The sequence below is a fragment of the Durio zibethinus genome, chromosome 6 (genome assembly GCF_047325235.1).
Source record: "Durio zibethinus cultivar Kanyao isolate XHJ-2024 chromosome 6, ASM4732523v1, whole genome shotgun sequence".
NCBI classification, from domain to species: Eukaryota; Viridiplantae; Streptophyta; class Magnoliopsida; order Malvales; family Malvaceae; genus Durio; species Durio zibethinus.
In genome coordinates, this window is record NC_143167.1 from 20058469 (window position 1) to 20082931 (window position 24463).

The 24463-nt window shown below is 32.0% G+C and overlaps 2 pseudogenes across 1 annotated transcript; both read left to right on the plus strand.

The window, feature by feature from the left end:
• Positions 1–11342: 11342 nt before the first annotated feature.
• Positions 11343–19085, plus strand: LOC111284354 (pollen receptor-like kinase 2; annotated as a pseudogene).
• Positions 19086–19939: 854 nt separating this feature from the next.
• Positions 19940–24056, plus strand: LOC111284353 (putative sucrose-phosphatase 2; annotated as a pseudogene). The gene is made up of 6 exons (XR_016342577.1): positions 19940–19945; positions 19992–20250; positions 20371–20446; positions 21018–21198; positions 21308–21594; positions 22526–24056. The product of XR_016342577.1 is annotated as a putative sucrose-phosphatase 2 (transcript).
• Positions 24057–24463: the final 407 nt, after the last annotated feature.

Consider the following 24463-nt stretch of genomic DNA (forward strand, 5'->3'; position numbering starts at 1 on the left):
CACATTCCTTGACTGCACCATATATATAGCTTTTTTAGTTAATCCATATTTCTTCAATGGTAAAGAAAGCAGAATAACATAGAACATGTTGAGATCTAATGCTTTATAAACAACATTCATTGCTTTGGCATTAACTTGGCTTCACTTGTGCCTTTCTTCCTATTTGTCCTTTTTTTTTATAGTGCTTTATAGTTTTAACCAACATTTTTTAAGCTTTTGCATGGTACATTATGATTCATCTCAAAAGTAAAAAAAAAAAAATCAAAGCAAATGAACTCAAGGCAAACTAAAGTAATATCAACTAACATGTAAACTTTAAAGGCATGAAAAAAAATCATCTCAAAATATAAAGAAACAAGCTTAATGAACTAGAAAGATGTTTAAAGGTAAAAATAGAAGAAATAGAGGAATCAACAATAAACTGAACCAAACAGCAATTAAAAGCATCAAATTAAGTGCAAAGAAATGTAAAACTTGAAGTAAACAAGTAAATGAACAACCGAGAAAAAAGAAAAAGAGGACTGATCGCCTAGCTTGGAAAAAATCCACCACAGGTGCTGCCACCACCTGCTACCTCCTCTGTTGCCAAATTTCTAGCCGAATCTTTCTAGAATTTTAGAAAAATTTGTAGTGAGAATTTAAATGTGAAAATTTCCAAAATTAAATGCAATGAATAAAGAGTTTGCAAAAAAAAAAAAAAAGACTAAAAATCAAACTAAAACATTGAATTTAAGTTCAAAAACTTAAATTAGTACAATAAAGAAAATAGCCAAACAACATTGAGAAAGTAAAGGAAAATGCAAGTAATTGTGCAAGAAATTTAAATGAATTGAAATTTCGTTGTAGAGTATTTGAAGTGCATGAAAATTAAAGTGCAATAATGTAAATTTTGCTTAAAAATTAAAGGAAATTTATCTCTAAACAACCTTATAAATGAACAAAGAAAAAACTCTTTGGAGAGAAAAGTTACAAGAAAAGTAAATTGTAAAAATTGAAAATGGAGCTCTCCCTCTAAATTCCATACAAAGTTCTATTTATAAGCCAAGGATGATGTGTTCCAACCAATAAAGTCACTCCAAAATGCTAGCTAGGATGCCACAAGTGCTACATATTTTCATGTCATCAAAGCTTTCTTTATAAGCTTCTTATTTGCACTCCTCTTCTCTTCTTTTCAAGCTTTCTTCATTTGATCATTAATTCTCAAAAAAGTTAGAATTATAATCAATAAGGAGCTTTCAAAATGCCAACTAAGCATCTATCCATTGGCCTTTCATTTAATTCAAAATTAGGCACCAACTTCTTTTTGTGATCTAAATTGCATCTAATGGCTACAAAGCTCTCTTTCTTTCAATTTTAGGCACCAATTTCCCCTTCTTTTCTTTTTCAAAATTTAACCCATAAAACACCATCTAGTTGCCAATTCATTTAAAAAAATTTATAGAAAAAAATTCAACTAAAAAATTGCACCATAATTCCTTGAAATCGTTACTACAAAGATGACAAAAGCTTTAATGAGCTAAGAAAGGAAAAATAATCATGAAAAATATAAAGAATAAGACTTGAATTGAAGTTCAATTAAGTTTGAATATGCGAAAGAAGAAATTAAAGAAAAAGTTTAGGAAAATCTCCCAAGAAGCATTTAGACAAGGCATTGCATTAGGTTGGGCCAAATGATGGAATTGGCACCAAAATGCTATCAATTTGACTTTAAATCATTGTTTGTCCTTTTTTTCATATGTTTACCTACAAATTGAACATTTGCATAATTAGGAGTATTTTTACCATAATTTCTCTAGGATCAAGTAATAATTCATCATAAAAAGCCCTAAAAAGCTATGATAATTATACAAAATATAGAATTATCAAAGATTCTCTAAGATTTTTTGGGATTAGCTATATATTACTTGACAAACAATAAGAATTCTAAAAGAAAAAGGAGTTTTAGTGCACAAGGCTTATAAATAATGAAAGTTTCAATAGGATTAAGTATGAGAGGAAGATATAAAGAGAGTTGTAAGGTTTTACGAGTAGACATTTCATAAGACTAAAGAAAAATGAGAGGTTCCATATGGGTATGTAAAATGAGTGATTGTTTGAGTATTGACTATGTTAGAAAGTATTTTCAAAATAAAAAAATATGATTAAGTAATAACTTAATCAAAGAGAAATCTAATTAAGCTAAAAGATGACTTAAGGTAAAGTTCCAAAGATTAAAAGATATGATTCTAGACTTAAAATAATCATATTAATAAGGCTATGTATATAAGTAGTTGACTGTCATACTCAAAATAGTTGTTTACCTTAAACTTCCAAGAAGAGTAGTTGACGGCCAAGTACATAGAGTCAATTGCTTTGCTAAATAGAAGCTAAACTTAGATTCTCTATAAATAACAATTGACTACAAACCTAAAAGCAGTAGACTGCAATAGTTGAAAAGTGAGTGGAATTTATTCCAAACCCTAATGGAATCGATTTCCATTGTGTATAGTCTTTTGAAAATTGATCTATGCCATAGTAGTCGACTGCCTTGAAGAGAAGTCAACTACCCTAAAAGAGGCCAAATATAGAACCTTTCTGGAATTTGAAAGTTGTTGATTGATATATGATTAACAATCGACTGCTCATGTATAGAAAGCATTTTGTAAGGTGAAAAAAATTGACTTGCTCTATGAAAGAGTCAATTGCCCTACTTTAAAAAGCATTTTAAAAATTAGAAACACAAAGGGGCAATCACCTATTCATATGTAGAAAGCATTTTGTAAGGTCAAAGGTGTTGACTACTTTATAAAAAAGTCAACTACTTTACTTCCAAAAGCATTCTAAAATTTCTACCATAAGTACACAGATTATAACAAGCAATATAGGATGAGTATAGTATTATTCCCATAAGGACTGTAAAAAAATTAATAGTAAGTACTGAAATGGTAACACCTTAATTATATTTAGACAAATTGAAACTAATTTATAAGAACTAAATTAAACTACTTAACTAATCAAAATAGAAAATTAACTCAAGCAAAAATCTAATTAAACAAGCTAGCAACCTAAAACCAAAATATAAATATACAAAAACAAATAATTAAACTTAAAAACAGTGACTTAAGTAAATCAAAATTGTAAATAAAGATGAAACTTAAACATGTAAAAAGAATTTAGGTAAAATCAAATTTAAGCTGCAACCTAAAAACAAGTATTAATTCTATATTCCTTAAACTAAATAATAAATCTAATACAATAACTTAAGAAATCAAATTATCATACAAACTTAATTAACTAAAACAAAAACTGAAATTAGACTTAACAAACTTAATTTAACTCATGAAAACTTTAAAAATAGCAAATTAAACCAAATCTAACATGCTTGAATCATAAACAATGTAAATAAATTTAAATCATAACTAACAAAATTGAACTTAAGCAGATTAAACTTTAAATCATGCATAATCATTAAACTAATCTAAAACTTGAAATTATAACTTGTGCAACTAAATTTAACTTGAAAAACCTTGAATCAAGCTAAAGCAGAATTAAATTAACTGTAAATTGCATGAATTGAACTTGAATTAAATTAAAATAGTAAATTAAAGTAAATAGCAAGAACAAAAATTAAAGAGCTTGAACTAAAATTAAAGCAAAAAAAAAAAAAAATTAAAGTGCTTGAAGATTGAAATTAAACTTGTAAAAATTGAAATTAACTTGAAAGAAATTGAATTGAATTGAAAACTTAAGAAAATAAAGTACAAAAGCTTACAAGAACAATAGCTGGTCTATGACCTTAAGATTTAAAATTAAAAAGAGCCTAAAAGAATAATAAAATAATAAAAGAGAACCCTATAAAGATATAGGATGGGCTGTCATCCTAATCGTGCTTTTTCCTAATGTTTAAGCTTGTTATTTATAGAACAAATTACATAAAACCCTAAATTAATGGTTGGTTGACTTGATTTTGAACTCTTAAAGTGATTAGGTTTGGCCAAGTTAAAATTCTTGTATGAAGAAGTCTTCTTGACTTAAATCTTTGTTGTGTTAATTTGACTTGGGTTGATCTAATGTATGAGATTGAGTATTGGAAAGATTAAATGCTAACTTGTCAAGATCTTGATGATATGTAAATCTTCTTTCTATATGATATGGCGCTTAAAAAGATAAATAAAAGTTGACATGGCCTTTTAGAATACAAGAACAACTTATTTTTTTTGGCAGAAGAAAGGCATGCTTAGCTGGTCTCTTTTAAACTATCTCAAGCAGCTCTCAAAGTCCTAACTTTGCATAGCTTGCAACCTTTTTTTTAGCAAAGACTCTTATACGATTAATTTTTTAAGTAGCTTAAATTGTTTTGAAATTTTCAATTACTTAACTTTTTTTAACCCTTTTTAAACTTTAAATCTCTTAAAATTGAAGTATGGTGTGCAATTAGGGCTTTTCAAGAGAAAATAATATGTTGCAATTGCTTTTGAACCCTTGGTAGCCTTTTAGAATTAAAACTTCAACTTGGAATAAGTCTTGTGTTTCTTGAAAACTTCTTGGAATTTGCATTCAAGTATGCCGCCCTTTCTAAATTTAAATCTCAAGTGTATGCCGCCCTTTCTTAAAAGAGTCTTTTATATCCTTGAAAATCCTATCGTAAGTAAGAAAAAGTAAAATCCAAGTGAAGGTAGGAATCTAAGTCGACTGAGGATTTCGTAGTCAACCTAAAAAAACTTTCCTTAAGTAAGCTTCACACAGATGGATCTCTTAGTTAAAGTAGGAATTCCAAGTCAAAGTGGGATATCCTAGTGAAACTAAGAATCCAAGTAAAAGTGAAACAACCTTCTTCAAGTAAGAAAACTATTGGTGAGTTGATCTTTTCCAAGTTAAGGTAGAATTTGTTAAGAATTCTCTAGGACGTAGCAAGAGTTTCTCTTTTCTTCAAAATTACCTACACATCATCAAGTTAAGCATATTATGAGTAAAAAACATATTATTTTACTAAGAATAAAGAAAAATCCATTCATTTAAGCACTAAGAACAAGTCTAAATAACTTTATTTTATAAAGTTGTCAACAATTGGAAATACAAAGAGATAGTCAACTGCTTTCTAGGTGGAATCGACTGCTTTGCATGAAAAGTTACAATTTCTAGAAATGTAAAAATTGGTTTCCCTATTTATGAAAAGTTTGGTTATTAAAATGAATAAATATGCTTGTAATCTTTTAAAGAGACATTTCTAGTAAAAAAAAAAGTGATTTTTGATTAAAACAATACCATCAAAGAGTCACAACTTTATGATTCAATCCTTATAAATAGAGATTGATGTGAGTATATTTAATGATAATTCAATTCAGAAACAACTCTTTTTTTTTTCCCAATCCTTTCTCAAATTGAAGGCAAGTTTTTTTAGCATTGTTTGCTGCAAAAAATTTTATTAAAGATAAGGTATTTTTGTTCTTATCAATGAGTATTTAGTGGTTTGTTTTACTAGTGCAAAATAAGAACAGACAAAACTTTATTGTATCTTAGAGGCGTTGTCGTTCAACTTTTTTGCATATTATAATTAGTTAGAGCAAAATAAACCTTAAGAAAAGTGGCATTTGTAGCATACCTTAAAGTCATTTTCATCATGTTTAAAGGTCCATATTGTTCAACTCCAACGACGTAAGGAGAAGGCTACAAAAATATCATAATATTCAAGTATTTGCAAGTTGGTTTCTTAAACTTTTATGCATAAGTTATTTTCTAACCATTTTAAAGCTTTTTTTCACGTAATATTGACAATATCAATTCTATAAAAGAAATGACATCCAATTTCCAACTAATGTAATAGTTTCATGGAGGCAATTTCCTAATGTGGCAACAAAATATGCATATAATTTTTACCACATTGAAGATTGCATACATTTTCACTATTCCAAGATCGAAAGAATCTTGCAATGAAACTTGCAACAGGAAAATATGGGAAAATGATGATTATAAATGCATAGGCTGCATTTTAAATGGTATGTGTGATTCTTTATTTAATACTTACATTATATGCTTATTCGCAAAAAAAGTTTGGGATAAGTTGGAGTAAGATATATGAAAAAAAATGATACATCCAAAAAAGTTCCTAGTTTCAAGATGAAGCATGTTAAGATGACTAATGCTAAATCGATCATGGATCAATTTCTTAAAATTAAGGTTATCTTGAATAAGTTCAAACAATACAAGATAAAAATGGAAGCAATATTTTTTATGTCCTTAATTTATAAATGATAAGGTTCTATCATCATGAAAAAAATTCAAGAAAATATTAAAACATAAAAAAAGATGTTAATATTGAAGAACTTGCATGTTATTTTCACTTAAAAAAGCAATATCGCTAGGAAAATGACAAATAAAAGGAAGTTGTTTCTTCTAAGGTCAATGTAATAGAAAATATTAAGCCATCTACATTTATAAAAAGCAAAGAGCTCTTACCAAAAGCCAATAAGTTCAAGGCATGTTTCCATTATGGGAAGTAAGGTCATTTCAAGGAAGATTGCCCTATAATAAAAAAAAAAAAAGAAAGAAAGAAGCACTTAAAGTAACCAAAAAAAACTTTATTACTATAATTTCTGAAATCAATGTCATAGAAGACAAAGAAACATGGTGGATTGATTCTAGCACCACAAAGCATGTTTATACCAACAAAGCCTTATTCAAAACTTTTTAAGAAGAAAATGAAGGCAATGTACTATACTAGGGAGATTTTTCAACAACCTAAATTAAAAGAAAGGATCAATTGATTTGGAATTTACATTCGGTAAAATATTAACAATTACCAATATTTTGTATCTCTTGAAGTTTGGAAAAATTGTGCATTCACTAGTTTGTTTAATAAGCATGGTTTTAAGTTAGTTCTTAAATGTGACAAATTTATCTTGTCTAAGGGTGGCATATTTTTAGGAAAGAGTTATACCACTAATGGCATGTTTAAACTTGATGTATCCCTTATTATGATTAATAATAATACTAATTTTTTTGCTTGCTTGCTTGATTCTTTTGATCTTTAGCATTATAGTTTAGAACATATTCATTATAGAAGAATGGATGTGTATAAATAAAATCTAATTCCAAATGCTAAAATGAATGATGAAAAATATAGAACATACGTGCATACTAAGATAACTAGAAAACCTTTTTATAAAGTTGAAAGAAGTTCTCAGACCTTAGAATTAGTACATGTGATGTATGTTATTTACATAGTACTCCTTCAATAAGTGGTAAAAAGTATTTTGTAGCTTTCTTAGATGATTACTCAAGAAGTTGCTATGTTTACTTGATGTATTCTAAAGATAAAGCATTGGATGAGCTTGAAACTTATAAAAATGAAATAGAATTGCACTGTAATTCTAGGATTATGACTTTAAGAATTGATAGAGAAGATAACACCACCTAATAGTCCATAATCAAATGGTGTGACTAAAAGGAAAAATAGATCATTCATCGAAATGTTTAATGCATTGTTGTTCTACTCCAATTTAGACAAGGGTTTTCGGGTGAATCATTGTTAACTTCATGCCATATCCAAAATAGAGTTTTTAACAAAAGGAATAAGTTAACTTCATTTGAATTATGGAAGAAAAGGAAGCCTAACCTAAATTATTTTAATGTATGGGGCTGTAGAGTGATAGTAAGAGTTCCTTAACCTAAAAGAAAGAAATTAGGTGAAAAGGGAATTAAATGTATATTCATTGGCTATGCTCAACATAGTAATGCATATAGATTTATGGTGATAAAACTAAATGACTCAATACCTATTAATATGGTGATTGAATCTAAAAATGCTATATAGATTCAAACTGGAATCTAATTCAAATTAAATTGCTTTAGATAGCTCAAAAGAGCAAGGAAAGGTAACTTCCATTGAAAAATAAGACAAACTTATACCTAGACCAAGTAAAAAAGCAAGAATGGTTAAAATCTTTTATATGAAAATTTTCTTGTTCTTAGTTGAAAGAACAAAAGAAACAATCAACAAACATACTAAATATATTTTCAATATGGAGTTTGATCTTTAGACATTTGAAAAGGCGATAAAGTCTCAAGATGTAATATTTTAGAAAGAAGTTATAGATGATGAAATGGATTCCATTATGGGAAACAATAAATGGATCTTAGTTGACTAACCTCATGGTTGCAAAATTATAGGTTGCAAACGGATTTTCAAAAAGAAAATAAAGATAATGGAATTATAGACAAGTTCAAAGCCAAACTTGTTGTTAAGGGATTTACACAAAAGCATGGAATTAATTATTTTAATACCTATGTACTAGTAGCAAAAATTGCTACAATCAGAATGGTTATAGCATTAGCTTCCATTTATAAATTTGAAATTCATTAAATGGATGTTAAAACAATATTCTTAAATGGTAAATTAGGTGAAAAAGTTTATATGAAACAATTGAAAAAGTTTATACTTTCCAGTCAAGAAAAGAAAATGTGTAATTTAATTAAGATTTTATATGGACTTAAACAAGCTCCTAAGTAATGTCATCAAACGTTTGATGATGTTGTGCTAGCTAATGGATAACAGATCAATGAATCTTATAAATGTGTCTATAGAAAGTTTGAAAAAGAAAAAGGGTGTCATTATATGTCTATATGTTGAGCACATGCTAATTTTTACTATGAACTTGAAACCAGTTGAAACTATTAAAAATTTTTGTCTAACAATTTTGCTATGAAAAACATAGGTGTTGCAAATGTAATTTTGGGAATCATGATTATTAGAGAAAATTCTAATATATCTTTGTCATAATCATATTAATTTGAGAAGATTCTTAAGAAATTTGATCATTTTGATAGTGCAACAATCATAACACCCTTTGATTCTAATTTGAAGTTAACTATAAATAACGATATGTCGGTTGCACAACTTGAATATCCAAAAGTTATAGGGTGTCTAGTGTATACAATTACTTGAACTAGACTAGATATAGCCTGTGTAGTTAGTAAGCTTAGTAGATATACAGGTGACCTAAGTAATTTGCATTAGAATGCTATTACAAGAGTTTTTAAATAGTTAAAAAAAAACTATGAATTATGGCCTTTGTTATTGTGGTGAACCTTCAATTTTAAAAAGATATACTGATTCAAGTGGCATAACCAATATGAAGGACCATGCATCCATAGTGGATGGATTTTCATAATTGGTGGGGATGTGGTTTCTTAAGGTTCTAAAAAACAAACTTGTATAACTAATTCTCCTATGGCATTTGAATTTGTGGCATAAAGAATTTGTTATTAGAAATTCCATTATGACCAAAACCAATATCACCAATATCTATCCATTGTGATAGTCAAGCTACACTTACAAAAGCATATAGTTAAGTTTATAATGGTAAGTCAAGACACAAAGGTCTAAAACATAACTATGTTAAACAACTCATAAAAAAAAGAGTGATTACCATTGATTTTGTCACGTCAAGTGGAAATTTGGTTAATTCATTGACAAAAGGTTTCACAAGAGATATGGTGTCTAAAACTTTTATAGAGATGGGACTCAAGTCTATAAATTAAGTTACACATGATGGAACCTTAGCTCTACACTTAATTACATATTGAGTCTTGAGTTTTAATGAATAAAGTATATCATTGGTAAGTGATCACAAGTACTTTAAATTAAAATCATCCCAAGGTAGATAAGTACTTGAACCGTATGTGCAAAGTTTGAGAATTAAATCTTAATGAATCTAGAACATGTCAATTTAAAGTTGGAATGATTATATGGTTCACCTATATGAATAGAAGTAGTATTACTTTTAGGAGCATGGACTTGACTTTAAAAGCATTCATGAATATACATGACACATGACCATTATAACTGTGTCAAAGCAAGGAACCATTAGTGAATAACAAAAAAAATTTTTTTTACTAGTACACACAACCATGGTTCAAACAAAAAAAAAATCTATTTAACAATTCACTTCTCATAAAAAAAAAAATACTATCCAGCCGAAAGCAATAAAGAATTGAAGCTTCAATAAGGGATTTAATTGCTTGAAGAAGAGAAGATATTGGTTGTGAGTAAAAAATTGAAAAAAAGAACAGTAAATGAGTTGTTAAAAAAAATCCAAATGAATATCACAAATAATTATGAAAGAGAATATGAAATCGTCCAGGAATGAATGTGAAATTAATGTGAGTTTTTGCTTATTTTATTTATTTATTTATTTAAAAAAGGTAATTATAAAGTAGATAAAATATATTATTGGTCATTTAACTATATTTCATTTTTTTGAAATGTTCATTTAATTATTAAAATTTTTACTTTAGTCACTAAAATTTGAATAAATATTTTTTATCATCTAATCATTATTTTTTAACGATGTGTTGATATGGTAATATCATGTTAATTGTTAAATGTCACTTGATATTGTCATGCCACTTAATATGTCACATGAAATTATTGATGTGACATTATAAATTTGAAAAAAATATTGTAAATATAATAATGACACCTAACACTTAACATCTAACGTAATATTGTCATTTCAACATATTGTTAAAGATTAACAATTAGATGAAAAAAATACTTACTTAAACTTTAATAACTAAATTAAAAATTTTAATAATTTAATGATTATTTTAAAATAAAAATGATAATTAAGTGATCCTACTATTTTTTATTTTTTGAACTCATAAGCTTTCACAATAATGGTTTTTTAACATGTGAGTGATGTTTTTTGTTATAATCTTTAGACTAAATGAAAAGTGAAAAAATGGAGCAAAAAGTATAGATATTATTACTATATTATATTTATATTTTAAAATATTGATATTTTTAATTTTTATATTAATACATTTTTTTAAACCTAAAAAATGATAACATGAATTTTGCACAAAAATATTAAGTCACAAATATTATTTTTTATGGATGTAATAATACGAAATTCTGCTTTTTCATTTTAATAATCTCTAAATTAATTCTTTACCGCTATGTAATTTGAGTAAGATCTACATTTAAATCATTAATTTTGAAACTGCTAAATATCTAAAAGTGGAGATCAATATATTCAAAATGAATTTTTTTTAAGATTTAAGGTAATTTCTTTATCTATAAACTACATAAAATTTCTCATTAGGAATTATGAATTGAAATTTAATTGTTTACACTAATTTAATATAATATTTTTAATTTATTCTTATAATAATAAATTTTAATTAATGAATTAAATGCATGCATGGGTGGCATATATTTACCCTTCCAAAACGGCAGTAGCCGTATGTATCTGATGCAACATGGCAGAAAATGAAGGCGAAGACGTTGTCAACATAACGCATGCCCTTGGATTCAACACCCCGATGCTATTCTTAGAAACTTAATTTTTGTATGGCAGGCAATGCCAGGCCATCCAAATTCCACCAACATCTCGTCTTTTCTCTCTATCCCAAACTCCCAACATAATTCCATTGCAGCTCCCCTTGTGAAGGGCGCGCACGCTGCCCCATCTGTGCGCTTTCCCTCCCCGCTCCATTGCCATGGCCTTTCACCTTCAACATCTTCTACCCTTTTTCCTTCTTTTATCCATGCTTTTTGTTTCTAATTCATAAGCATTGTCGGAATCACATATCCTTGTCAGCTTCAAATCTTCCTTAACTAATGCCACTGCATTGCAAAATTGGGAAACAGTTCCAACCCTCTATGCCATGGGAAACGTGCCAATTGGGTTGGCGTTCTTTGCGATAAAAGCACCATTTGGGGTCTACAACTCGAGAATATGGGATTATCGGGCACCATTGATGTCAATACCCTAGCCGCCTTGCCCAGCTCGAGAACGTTAAGCTTTATGAACAATAATTTTAATGGCCCCATCTCGGATTCGAACAAACTTAGTGCATTGAAATCCATTTATTTATCCAACAATCAATTTTCTGGAGATATTCCTGGGAATGCATTGGCAGGTATGATTTGACTCAAGAAGTTGCATCTATCACAAAATCGGTTCACGGATGCAATTCCTACATCATTGACCACCCTGCCCAAGCTTTTGAAGCTTGAACTTGATGGCAACCAGTTTTCGGGTCAAAAACCAGATTTTAAACAGAAGGGGTTGCAGAAGGTGGATCTCTCAAATAATGAATTGGAGGGTTCTATGTTGCGCTTGAAGCAATAATCACATCAATACAGAAGCAATAGATAATAATCAATAATCAAATACGCAGGAAAAATAAAGCACACCAAGATTTACGTAGAAAACCCTTCAGTGTAGAGGAAAAAAATCACGGGCCACCAGAAAAATCTTCACTATCAAATAATAGTTATACAAAGTTCTTCTCTAGCTAAAACTAAAGCTAATCAACTACTAGAGAAACAATTGGAGAAATCTCACCAAATAAGTGACTCAACAAATACACCCTGGATTTGTTCCTAGAGAGCTTCAAACCCAATCTTCACCGTTCAGAATGTAAAACTCTGAATCATAAACCTCCTGACAAGGTTCCAACTCAATCGGACCATGGATCGACTTCCGTTCAATCAACTCTCGTTCTCCTTTTTCTCTCTCTATTTTTTCTGGCTTTTCTTCTTTCTCTGCTTGGTTTTCGACACACACCTAAAACAACCCCACCTCTTTTTTATTAAATAGCTAGGGCTCTGTGTAAAATAAAAGATCAAGGCCCATGGCCTTTACTTGGTCCAAAACCACTTACATGGGACTGGACCCCATTTTCCTAACAATCTTCCCCTCCAGCCCCATTAGGAGGAGATTCATCACCATAGCAGTTTCATTTGGAACTTACCTTGGCCAGGGAACTCATTCTGGCCAAGTTACTGCAAAGCTCAAGCTTTTCCCTAGGAAATATCTTAGTCAACATATCTGCTACATTTTTATCAGTATGGACTTTCTTCAATAGCATCTGCTGTTCTTCAATCACTGAATGTAACCAATGATATCTAACATCAATGTGCTTTGTTCTAGCATGGTACATGATATTCTTACTCAAATCTAAAGCACTCTGGCTATCACAAAATACCACATACTCTTTATGATTCAAACCCAATTCAAGAAGAAAACGTTTCATCAAAAGCATTTCTTTACATGCTTCAGTTGCTGCAATATACTCAGCCTCTGTAGTTGACAAAGCAACACACTTCTGCAACTTAGATTGCCAAGATACAGCTCCTCCTGCAAAAGTGAACAAATACCCTGAAGTAGATTTCCTACCATCAAGATCACCTGCCATGTCAGCATCAGTAAACCCTTCTAGAACTGGTTGTGAAACTCCATAAGTCAAGCACATTTTTGAGGTACCCCTCAAATATCTAAAAATCCATTTCACTGCTTCCCAGTGAACCTTCCCTGGATTAGAAAGAAATCTGCTCACTACACCAACTGCATGAGCAATGTCAGGCCTTGTACAAATCATAAAATACATTAAAGAACCGACTGCAGAAGAATAAGGAATACTAGACATAGCTAGTTGCTCTTCCTTAGACACTAGACAAGATTTCTTACTTAGATGAAAATGGTTGGCAAGTGAACTGCTAACTGATTTAGCATGTTGCGTGTTGAATCTACCGAGCACTCGTTCAACATACTTTTCCTGTGACAACCACAGCTTTCTAGTTCTCCTATCCCGGATAATGTTTATACCAAGAATCTGCTTTGCTGGACCTAAATCCTTCATATCAAAGGACTTAGACAATTGTTTTTTCAACCTGCAAACCATACTATCATCTTGTCCTACAATTAACATATCATCAACATTAATAATAGGATAATGAAGTTACCATTAAGAAATTGTTTAACATACACACAAGAATCCACTGCTGTTCTTTTATAGCTATGACTCACCATAAAAGAATCAAACTTCTTGTACCACTGTCGCGGAGCTTGTTTCAAGCCATACAAGCTTTTCTTCAATTTGCAAACTAAGTGCTCTTTCCCTTTCACTTCAAAACCCTTAGGCTGATTCATATAAATGTCCTCCTGTAAATCACCATGCAAAAATGCAGTTTTAACATCAAGTTGCTCAAGCACAAGATTCAAACTAGCTGTCAATCCCAGTACCACTCGAATAGAACTCATTTTTACAACTAGAGCAAAAATCTCATCAAAATTGATGCCTGGTTTCTAAGAAAAACCTTTTACTACCAATCGAGCTTTGTACCTCACTAATTTGTCACCATCCTTTTTCAACTTGAACACCCATTTATTCTTTAATGGCCTCTTCCTTGTTGGAAGTTTAACAAGATCATAAGTACTATTCTTTCGTAATGGTTCCATCACTTCTTTCATTACTTTTAACCAGTGCTCTCTATCCGGAGTAGCCTGCACATCTTGGAAGCTTTTTGACTCCCCTTCACTGGTAACTAAAATAAAATTTGAACTTGGATACCTGGTAGATGGCCTGCGCTCTCTAGTAGATCTCCTGGGCTGAGACTCTACATCACTTGATGTCGAAGGTAGCTCCCCTACTCAACACTCTCAAGTAGAGACGATTGCTCCCCCTGTTTAAAGCTAATTGCATCTGGTTCATCACCTACTGTGGTTGGCTTATTCATATCCCTAAGTTCTGTTTCTTGCTCATTTCCACCATCTGTGGCTCTTTCCTGTAGAATCCCTGTCGGTGTTAAACATCACATTCAACAGTAACCTGTGTAGTCTTCTCATTTTTCTCAAAGTCTGCTATGATTTTTTTTTCATGAAAGACAACATCCCTGCTTCTGACTGTCTTTCTCTTTACTGGATCCTATACCCTGTAGCCAAATTTCTCATCACCATATCCTACAAACACACACTGTGTAGCTTTACTGTCAAGCTTTGATCTATGCTCTTTCGACACATGTATAAATGCTTTACACCCAAAAACTTTCAAGTGAGAGTATGAAGTATCTTTCCCTGTCCACACTCTTTTTGGAATGTCAAAGCCCAAAGGAACTGATGGTGACCTGTTAAGTAAATAACAAGCTGTGTTGACTGCTTCACCCCAGAATGGCTTTGGTAATTTTGCCATCCTTAACATACATATGACTTTTTCCATAATGGTACGATTCATTCTTTCAGCTATACCATTATGCTGCAGTGTTCTAGGTTCTGTCCTCTCATGCCTGATCCCATGCTTTGAGCAATACTCTTCAAAGCCTTTAGATGTGTATTCCTCACCATTATCAGTTCGAATACACTTTAAGGGTAACCCTATCATTCTTTCAACCATGGCATGAAATTTTGAAAAATACTGTAGTACCTGACTTTTGTATTTCAACATATACACCCAAGTCTTACGTGAAGCATCATCAATAAAAGTAACAAAATATCTGCTACCACCTAATGACTTAACCTCAATGGGACCACATATGTCAAAATAAATTAATTCCAATCTATTTTCTTTTTTTTGAGAACTTTTACGAAAAGAAACTCTATGATGCTTACCAAACAAATAATAATCACATGAATCGAGAGACATACCTTTGGTTAAGGGAATGAGAGAGTACCTTGTCAAAACCTGTAACCCTTTTTCACTCATGTGTGCCAGCCTCCTATGCCACAAGTTTGCTGAAGCATCATTTTCAACGGTATTTACCTGGTTACTGTTCAATTGCATCCATGTCTTATACATTGTGCAGCATAGTTTTTCCCTTGCAACTACCATAGATCCTTTGAGAAGCTTCCATTGTCCATTCTTTTGTTGGCTTTCATATCCCTCCTTATCAAGGACATTAATAGCAAGCAAGTTCATTCTCATATCTGGAATGTGTTTGACATCCCTCAAAGTCAACATGCAGCCTGTTCTAGTTTGTACAACAATATCACCAATCCTAAAAATCTACGACACACTCTTGTTTCCCATCTTGGTACAACCAAAGTCTCCTGCTTTGTAAGTTGTAAACAACTCTCTCTTAGGAACACAATGATATGCCGCTCCTGTGTCAACTATCCACTCAATGCCAGGATCACTAACATGATTACAATCACCATGTGTACAAATCAAAGTAACTGAATCACTATCTGAATTCATTGCTGCAATATTGCTATCATCTGAACTCTTCCCTTTCTCATCTTTTCGCTTTTAATTAGAGATTTTACAGTTTCGTTTTATATGACACGCCTTACTACAATATAACACTTCACTTTACCTCTAGACTTGGATCTATGTTTAGACTTACCACGGCCTTTTGAGTCCTGACCTCTATCGATGTTTCTACTTCTGTTTTCTGTGACTAGAGCTTGATTTCCAGGGTCTACATCTTTTTGCCTTGTTTCTTCATTAAGCATACTGTCTTTTACCATTTCCAATGTCACCTTATAATCAGGAGCTGAATTAAGAACAGTCACAACTAGAGTATTCCAGCTGTCTGGCAATGAACCCAAAAGAAATAACGCCTTTATTTCATCATCCATCTTAAGCTCCATAGTAGTCATCCAATTAAATATATCTTGAAAATCACTCAAGTGCTCTGTAACAGATCGTCCATCCCTGTAATGTAAAGCTGCAATCTTTTTAACAAGCATAACTTTATTCATACCTATTTTTCTCTCATACAATGCTATCAATTTTTCCCAAACAATGTGAGCATCTGACTCCTGCACTACATGATGGAACATGCTGATATCAACCCATTTTTTGATTGTAGCCAGCGTCTTTCTACCTAGCTTCTTTCAGCTTTCATCTTTCATATCTGCTGGTTTAGCCGAATCACCTAATACTGGCTCATACAAATCTTTACAGTATAGATGATCCTCCATCATAGGTTTCCAAATTGAATAATTCGATGCTGTCAATTTTATCATGGAACCTGTATCACCCTCCATGATCTCAAACAGAATTTACTTCTATCCTGGGTTACTTCTGTATCGATGTCTCAAAATAACCCTCGCTCTGATACCACTTGTTACGCCTGAAGCAATAATCATAACAATACAAAAGCAATAGACAATAATCAATAATCAAATACGCAAAAAAAATAAAGCACACCAAGATTTACGTGGAAAACCCTCCAGTGTAGAGGGAAAAAATCACGGGCCACCAGAAAAATCTTCACTATCAAATAATAGTTATACAAAGTTCTTCTCTAGCTAAAACTAGAGCTAATCAACTACTAGAGAAACAATTGGAGAAATCTCACTAAATAAGTGACTCAACAAATACACCCTGAATTTGTTCCTAGAGAGCTTCAAACCCGATCTTCACCGTTCAGAATGTAGAACTCTGAATCATAAACCTCCTGACAAGGTTCCAACTCAATCGAACCACGAATCGACTTTCGTTCAACCAACTCTCCCTTCTCCTTTTTCTCTCTCTGTTTTTCTTGGCTTTTCTTCTTTCTCTGCTTGGTTTTCGACACACACCTAAAACAACCCCTCCTCTTTTTTATTAAGTAGCTAGGGCTCTGTGTAAAATAAAAGATCAAGGCCCATGACCTTTACTTGGTCCAAAACCACTTACATGGGACTGGACCCCATTTTCCTAACATTCTATACCAGCAAGCCTTAGTAGGATGAATGCCAGCATGTTTTTAGATGAGTGAGTTAGTGAGTGAGTGATCATTATCTTTAATTATATGTACCCGTATTTCTCATGTTTATTTCTAATTATTTATTTTAGTATATATATACACAAATGCAATTGCAAACAAAACCTACCTGCATGTAAATATGTTTTCATCTCAAATCTTAGTGATATATAGAGTTTAGAATCCACCATTTTTTGTGGTTAATTATATGTAGGTAATAAAGGGCTTTGTGGAGAACCATTGAAGACATGTGGCTTCACTGTTGCTCCAAACTCTGACCCTAAAATTAGTCCAATTACCGACTACAAGCCCTTAATGTGGGTGATCATGATCCTTGTCATAGTTGAGGTGTTCATACTACTTGCAATAGTTGCAGTCATCATAATCAATGGACGCAGAAAGCAGCAACCGCCTCTATCAGTAGAGGCTCCACCATCAAACCTTGGAACAAAAGTAGGTTTCAAGGAAGAACATGGCACCCCTGGGTTCCCAAACTACTTAGGGAATGGAAAGAAGAGTTCAGAGATGATTGTAAAACTTTCTTTCGTGAGGAATGATAGAGAGAGGTTCGATTTGCCAGACTTGCTAAAAGCCTCAGCTGAGATATTGGGAAGTGGATGCTTTGGGTCATCTTATAAGGCTACTCTATCAGTTGGGCCTGTGATGGTGGTGAAGAGGTATAAAAAGATGAATAACGCTGCGAAAGAAAAGTTCCAAGAGCATCTGAGGATAGGGAGACTGACACATAATAACTTGCTTCCTCTCGTCACTTATTATAGGAAGGAGGAGAAGCTTCTTGTTTTCAATTTTGTTAAAGAAGGAAACTTGGCTGTTCAAATTCATGGTTTGCTATTTTCCCTATATATAATAGATTGTGATTTAATAATTCTAGTACCAATTAATTAAATATATATATATATACACACACGCATACGCACATACATATTCCAATATATACAATAGGTTTGACTAGTTTCCTTTTTCAATTAATTTTCAGGTCACCAATCTTTGGGGCAGCCAAAACTTAATTAGCCGACTCGATCGAAGATTGTGAAAGGAGTAGCCAAGGGCCTTGCATACCTGTACAAGGATTTACCTAGTTGGATTGCACCCCATGGTCACCTCAAATCCTCAAATGTTCTCATCGATGAATCTTTTGAACCCCTTCTCATTGATTATGGTCTGATCCCGGTTATCAACTAAGAGAGTGCTCAAGAGCTGATGGTGGCTTATAAGTCACCTAAATATGTTCAACATGGTAGAATTACAAGGTAGACTGACGTATGGGATCGTGGGGTATTGATTTTAGAGATTTTAACCGGAAAGTTCCCTGCAAACTTCTTGCAAAAAGGCAAAAGTAATGATGAACAGGATTTGGCTATTTGGGTGAAGTCTGTAGTTGGTGAACAAGAAATGTCAACAGATGTTGGGGTGTTTGACAAAGATATGGGAGCAATAAAGAACAGTGATGGAGAATTGATGCTCCAGCTATTGAAGATTGGATTGAGTTGTAGTAGATGTGGAGAGATTAGATTTGAAAGATGCTATTGAGAGAATTGAAGAATTAAAGCCCAAGGATGGTACTGATGAAGATTTCTATTCTTTAGTGGCCGGTGGGGATGACAAGTGAAGTCCCTTGAATTAAGACTCTTTTAATTGAAGGGTTGAGCAATCTAATCTCTTTATGTTTGGTTTTTATTTTTTGGAGATTTTGAAGGGAACAACTGAAGTTCAATGAATTTAATTTTGTTTTTCTTAACACTAATTATATATAGATTGTGAACTCAAAACTTAGATCCATTGATTCATCCTATCATTTAAAAAAAAAAAATCCATCAAGTCTAAAGTTTAAGTTCCAACAACACATCCATTCTTCAATTTTCATATTGTGATCTTTTATGTCAAAAAATTACACTAATCTATTTTTTTTTAATGTTTTACCTATATTATATTTCTCACTTCTTAATTTACATTCCTTAAATATTACTTACGTCAAACATCAATATACCAATAATATAATTAGAATTAATATTTCAATATATTGATAGTATATTACTTCTATACATTATCAATCGTTAATAAAATAATATCTTATTTAATGAATAAAATTTAAATTTTACAAACTCTTAAAAATAAATATTAATAAATTTATTTAGAGTTAATTAATTATAATTAAAACTTTGCTTTTCCCTAATTTTTTTACCGCTTCTCTCTTCAATCGACGAACATCTCTCGACTTTCACCATCACCTCTGGCAAAATGAAAAGCTCTTCATTGATCCTCGCTTCATTTAATCTGCACCCAAAGATAATCATTTTTCTTTTTGTTTTTTTCCCTAGTTATGGCTTTGCACTGATCATTGATTTTGGTGGATCACTGAAAAGGATTATGTATCAATTCAGCTTTGATCATTTTCTCTCAATTTGCAAATTTTCTCTTTTTTTGGCAGTTTCCTTTAACATTTGGTTATTGATTTTCTCTCAAATGCTTGTGCTACAGTTGCTTAATTGGATATGATGATATTTTCCTTTTGTAGGTTGATCATCATGATCCTGAAAACATTTCTTTGCTTTGGTTTAATGCACCGTGGGAGTCGAATTATCGTCATCACTCTCTGCTGGTTTTCTCCACTAGGAGGTCACCTACATTCTACAAACAGTTGAGGAAAGAGAAACCCATGTTGACTCCTGATATAACTATTTTATCAGTGGAAACTGAGATAACATATAGTAGCTCAATGCTACCAGATGATGGCTGGGTTGAATTTCTGAATCAGAAATGGGATGCGAACATTAGTCACTGAAGAAGCCTGCAAGTTTTCTGAGCTCACTCCAGGTCTAGTTAATACTGCAACCTTATATCTAAACGTTAATAGTATTCTGTTGAAAGCATCTTCAATGTAACTAAATATATAGGACCTGCTCTTGACATCTTTAACGAATTCAAGCATGTTGGATCTTGCAAGCAGAAACAGAGCAGAGACCACACAAGGTTAGCTTTTATATCGATAAGACTAAGGCCCAGACAGTGATGAAGAAACTTTCTGACTGTTTGGAAAAGCGAGGGGTAAGATTCAACTTACTACCAAGGATATTATGCATGCCAAAGTAAATATATTTTGAAAGATATACATCAGATCACATCACATTGGTATTCATTTCTTCTTCATTTTACTTGCTTAATAGTTTCATATTCATTGAAAGTTATATTATTAATTGTGTCTTATTCTGTGCCAGTTGGATGTTATAGTGGAGGAATGGACTTGAATTATTAAGGATCCAACTTAAAACAATTGATAATAAGTGGAGGGTTCAACCTGAATATAAGGTTACAAGAAATTAAAAATTTATTAGATGTGAGATAACTCACTTTAACAGACCCCTATGAGCCCTATCACGTGTAGGCAAAAATAGAAAAAGTCTTCTATGTGACAATTAGGAAAAGATAACTGAAAGAAAATCTTGACTCTGATATCATGTTAAGCATCAAACTTAAAATCAATTGGCAGTAAATGGAGGGCTTAACTTGAATATAAAACTACAGGAAATTAAAAATTTATTAGACGTGAGATAACTCACTTTAACGTGGATATATTACTACAAGGTGCAGGCAAAGGGCAGGCTCTTGCATATTTACTGAATAAGTTTAAGATTGAGGGAAAACTTCCTATTAATACTCATATCTATGGTGATTCTAGAAATGATGCTGAACTCTTTAGCATTCCAGAAGTGTATGGAGTCATGGTTGGTAGTCTTCTACTTTTTAAAATAATTCAGATTTATTATTAGCCCTTTAAAAACTGTAATAGTCGTTGATGCTATTTCTGTTCCATTGATCTTTTCCCCTTTGCAGGTCAGCGATGCCCAAAAAGAATTGTTAAAATGGCGTACTGAAAATGCAAGAAGTAACCCTAATATAATCCATGCAAAAGAAAGGTGAGCAGCTGGAATCATAAAAGCCATTGGACATTTTAACCTTGGTTCAAACACTTCTCCAAGAGATGTTGCTGATTTTATGAAACGTAAACTCGATCTTGTCAATATGGTCATGAAGTAGTGAAATTTTACTTGTTTTATGAGCGATGGAGGCGAGGGGAGGTTGACAACTGTGAGAAATATACAAGTCTGAAAGCTTCTTGTGTATGTTTGCTGCCCTTTTTTTTTTTCTTAGTGTTATGTTTTTATGATGGTAGTTTTCAGTTCACCAAATTTTGGGCAACGTCTTAGGTTCCTCTTACTATTTGGAGAAAAAAAAAAAAAGTCAATAACCATGTCACTCTATCAGCATCTTCTAATTAATGAATTAACAATAGCATCTTCTAATTAATGAATTAACAATGTGCTATTGCTTTAGTTGTCCTCCATTTGTTTATTCTTCTTAGGGGCATCATTAGCTGCTATTTCTTGTTCTGACTTGAATTCTTTACACACTGGAAATTTGACTCTTAATACCTATCATGATTTAAAGCCCGTCTCTGAACAGAATGAATCAGCTTTATGGTAGATAGGTATACAAGTGAATCAGATATTTTAATACATTCCATCTTTGCATTCTGTCCTATGATTTTATATACGAGTCCTTTATTGTCATTGTCTATTCTTTCATTATTCTATGTTAAATGTACCCGACAAGCATAACCACATTACTCACAAAGCGAGGGCACTACAGGTATGAAAAGTTGTGGGACTGTTGGGTATGCATGCTAGGTAATTAGGAAAACATATAGATGAAAGTGTACAGACTTGTTCTTCAGCAATATTATGTATCTAAAACATGATTTTATTGTAAGATGATAAACTAAGAAAAAAACTCCCACATTCAACCAAAGATTAGAATTTGTCACAGGTGAAATGCTTGCGGATCAGTTTTTGGACAAATTTATGGTTAATCACAGATCTACCAAGCCACTGTTGAATTTTAACAAATAATTGTACTGATTCTTTTCTTGGCCAGAATTTCTGCTAAGGAAACAGTGGTTTCTTTTTTCTTCTATGTGAATAAAATATAATTTTGAGTCTTTGAAGCTTACTAATTTGTATCATGCTTTAAATTTTCATTATTTTTCTTCAGGATTCGTTTGCTATTTTTGTCTTTCCATCTGGTGTTGAGAAAACTCTTCATGAATGCATACACACAATGAAAGGGTACCATGGAGACCAAAAAGGTAAACAGTTCTGGGTCTGGGTGGGTCGTGTATTATCCACACCAATTGGCTCAAACACATGGCTAATGAAGTTTGATAAGTGGGAGTTATCTGGTGAGAGTTTTTTCCTATAAAAACTGGTTATTTTTTGGTAAATCGGCTTTTCATTATCTTGGCTTTTGCAGACACCTTTTCTTACAAGCATGCTTACATTGTATGTTTAACTGAAAAAACCAGTATTATAAACAAGTGCAAGCATGCATGTTTTTTAGGCATGTGCTCTACCCTTATACCTTAAACACTAGGTAAGGTCCTAAGAGCAACTGAGTTCTATCTATTGTTTTTGAGTTGTGACTGACCATGATTTCACACTTTTCTATTGACTTGCTAATTCTTTTAGGTGATGAGCAGTATTGTTTGGTAACCACTGGTAAGAATTGTTAAATCTTTTGTTTTACTTGATTGATACTTTTGCTATTGGCCTTTTGTTTTATATTCATTTTTTTGAAAACAAATTGAATAACAAAAGCATCAACCTAATGGAGCTTTAATATGTTAATTTGTCCACAAAGATTGTTTAACATAATTATGTGATAAGATGATTACCATTTGTGTTGCAAGGATTCGGTCCTTCAAAGGGGTACACTTGGGTGAATGTGTAGCAGAAGTGGTTAGAAGGATTTGAAAAAAAGGATGATTCAACTTGGTTTTTCTAGGGTATTCTGCAACAACATTTTGACTCTGGAATTGGTATAAAGTTCTATAGAAATAAAAGTATCCAATTATGGATGCTTCATCCCACATTCCTTTGGATGATGGCATGCTAATTGATTTTGGTGCCATTGAGGTTATTCAATGCATTATAGAATAACACAATCCCATATTCATAGATGTTAATAAGACAGTCTGGAAATGATCGAGATGAACCCTTTTACTCACGCCACATAAAGGTTCCTAGCAAAATCAATCATCTCTATGGATGAAATTCAAAGTTTGGTCAAGATGATTGTTGATGAGTAGTGGACATTTTGTTGGTAGCCAAATCTAGTGAAGTACTTGCACGTGTACCTATACATTTTGGTTATTAGGGAGTTCCTTTTTAACGCACTTGTATTTGGAGAAATATTTATGTTGTGACATATTGTCTATTTTGGAAAAAGGATGAAAATGAAATGATTTATCCAAAAAAATAAAAAAGAAATGTGCCTAAAAGTGATTACTTTGAATGGAAGGTTTATTTTTCAATAAAAAAACACAAATGACAAAACCCAAATAGGCACCACTCATAAGATTTTTTTTATTTGTCTGTAACCCACACGTGGTTAACGTAACAAGTGATGCTAGCCTTGCAACCTTCACCTGTAAAGTCCACTTATGTTCTTTGGAATATGTGATTAAAACTCATGATATGAAATAGGATCCTCAACTTTTATATCTCAAATGGCTCATAAGAACCTATCCATTTCACTTGTCTTCCTCTTTACCTTGTTTTCCTTAGTAATTATTAGAAAAAAGATGTTCTTTTCTTGAATTTGTTTTATATGGGTTTGGGACCTTTTGGTTCCTCTCTCTGCAATTAACGATATTTTTTGTGTTATTTTGATAGAATTATACATATTATACTAACAATTAGGTTATAGGACATGAAGGGGTTAAGGATTCAGAGAAGTACCCAATTGTGGTGACCACATGGTGTTCCCTGGAGGCTGTGAAAGCTGCATGGGAAACAGTTGATAAGGGGATCAATGCTGTTGATACTGTGATATAGGGTTGTTTTGCTTGCAAGGAATTGAGGTGTGATGGTATAGGTTGGTAACATAAACTTTGGATTTTTTTTTTGGGTATCATAAATTCTAGATTTTTTT